General features: G+C 64.9%; 1 long non-coding RNA gene across 1 annotated transcript; it reads left to right on the top strand.

The window, feature by feature from the left end:
* Window positions 1–963: 963 nt before the first annotated feature.
* On the top strand, window positions 964–2,051 carry LOC116823951 (uncharacterized). The gene is made up of 3 exons (XR_004373540.2): window positions 964–1,404; window positions 1,653–1,760; window positions 1,916–2,051. It is a non-coding gene; the product is annotated as an uncharacterized LOC116823951 (long non-coding RNA).
* The last annotated feature ends 329 nt before the right edge of the window (window positions 2,052–2,380 follow it).

Below are 2,380 nucleotides of genomic sequence, written 5' to 3'. Positions count from 1 at the left end.
GGTGGTTCTCTGTGGATGGTTTGCAATGAATCTAGGAGTTTGCTCACCCCCTAGAAAAGAGATTTGCTCCCCAAAACTCAGAGAAGGTGAGGGTTAGGTTGTGGGAATGTGAGGGAGATGGCAGGGGGTGGGTGTCAGGATGGATCCAATTTTATGGGATGTTTAAATCCCTGCCCCCCAAAGTATTGTTTTGTGTAAAGTAACAGGGCTGGGGGTGAAGAGTGGGGTCCAGTGTTGGGGTGGGGGGCTGGGAGCCAGGACTCCTGGGTTCTCTCCCCAGCTCTGGGAGGGGAGTGGGGACTGGTGGGTTAAAGCGGCGGGGGGCTAGGAGCCAGGACTCCTGGGTTCTCTCCCCAGCTCTGGGAGGGGAGGGGATCTGGTGGGTTAGAGCAGGGGGGTTGGGAGCCAGGACTCCTGGGTTCTCTCCTGGCTCTGGGAGAGGAGTGGGGGCTGGTGGTTAGAGCAGGGGGGCTGGGAGCTGGGACTCCTGGGTTTGCTCTGGGAGGGGAGGAGTCTGGGAGCCAGGAATCCTATCTCTGAGCAATCAAAGGGGGCAGGAGGGGGGTTATCTGCCCCATCAGGTCAGGGCCCAGGGAAGAGCAAGGGCGGGAGAGCAGCCCCCAAGCTGAGGGCCGGCCAGGCGGGGAGCTGGGAACGGGATTTCAAAGGGACCTGAATGTGGAGGTGCAGAGCTGAGAACTGGACATGGGGCCCGATCCTGGATGCTGCCCCAGGCAGAGCACAGGGCTTGGGCCCTCCACCAGGAGGCAGCAGGACACACACCTGTCACAGGTCGGGGCTGTTTATCCCAATCCCATTGCTGCTTCGGGGCAGGCCCAGCGCCACGTGCTGGTGCAAAGCCCTCAGTGCTTCATCCCTGTGCGGTGTTATGTGCAGCTGTTCCCCACCTGCCCTGCCCCAGAGGTGGCTGCATCTCAGCACCGGGTGAGCCATCTCTGTGCGGTGTTATGTGTGGCTGTTCCCCACCCGCCCTGCCCCAGAGGTGGCTGCATCTTGGCATCCGTTGAGCTGTCCCTGTGCATTACACCATGTGATGCTACACTGGGGGCAAGGCCGTGTGGGGCCAGCTCCCCTGGTCAAAGGAGAACCGAGGTTGGTGGTGAAAGATGGGGGGGGTCAAGAAACTTAAAGGTCATGGGGGGATTCCCCCAAAGACCTGGCCAATGAAGAGAGAGGGAATGATCCCTCCCATGCTCACTGCCAATGGTCTCTCCCAGCATCAGCCATGTTCAGAGCGAATGGTCCCTCCCAGGCCCCCCCCATGCTCGAGTGCCAATGGTCTCTCCCAGTACGGCGGGCAGGGCTCGGTGACAGTATCAGGCAGCGCCTGGGTGGAAGAGACCATCTGACCGCGCTGGAGAGGGGAGGTACTACAGGCGCCAGGTGAGATGGTGCCCCTCACTCCCGACCTGCAGCCCCCCCCCCACAGCCCAGCCCAGCTGGTGCCCCTCACTCCCGACCTGCAGCCCCCCCAGCCCAGCCCAGCTGGTGCCCCTCACTCCCAACCTGCAGCCCCCCCAGCCCAGCCCAGCTGGTGCCCCTCACTCCCGACCTGCAGCCCCCCAGCCCAGCCCTGACAGTCGGGTTCAGGGGGGCTCTGATCCGGCTTTAACGCTCTTTGCCTCCCCCAGACCTGCCCAGCGATGGCGACGCCCCCAGGGGTCTCCTCGGGGGAGGACGGACCCAGCTCCCCCCTCCCAGTGGTAAAGTAACTCGCCCCCTCGGCGCACGTGGCCATGGTGAGTCTGCCTGGGGGCGGGGCCCTGAGCGGGTGTGGCGTGGGAATGGGGGGGCCATGCCCGGCGGTGGCCGAGGGTGGGGTGTTGGGGCGGGGGGTGTCTATGTAACCCCCTCCCCCGCTTTTCCCCTTCTCTGCCCCGTGTGTTCCTTCCAGAAGCGGGGTGGCCGGAGGGGCCCCCAGCCCCGTCGCAACCCCGGGCTCCCCGAAACCAAACGCCGTGGCCGAGCCCAGAGGATGAACAAAGATATGGAGCAGCTGGAATCGGGGCTGCAGCGCCTGGTAGGTGGGACACCCGGACGCCTGGGTTCCGTGCCTGGCTCTGGGACGGGGGTGGGGTTAAGTGGGGGGGACTCCTCGGTTCTCTCCCGGCTTTTGGAGAGCAGTGGGGACTGGGAGCCAGGACTCCTGGGTTCTCTCCCCGGCTCTGGGAGGGGAGTGGGGGCTGGTGGTTAGAGCAGGGGGGCTGGGAGCCAGGACTCCTGGGTTCTCTCCCGGCCCTGGGAGGGGAGTGGGGGCTGGTGGTTAGAGCAGGGGCGGCTGGGAGGCAGGACTCCTGGGTTCTCTCCCAGCCCTGGGAGGGGAGTGGGGGCTGGTGGTTAGAGCAGGGGCGGCTGGGAG

This window comes from Chelonoidis abingdonii, chromosome 11, assembly GCF_003597395.2.
Source record: "Chelonoidis abingdonii isolate Lonesome George chromosome 11, CheloAbing_2.0, whole genome shotgun sequence".
Lineage (NCBI taxonomy): Eukaryota > Metazoa > Chordata > Testudines > Testudinidae > Chelonoidis > Chelonoidis abingdonii.
Note: the sequence above shows the minus strand (reverse complement) of the source record. Positions and strands in the feature narration are given on the sequence as shown.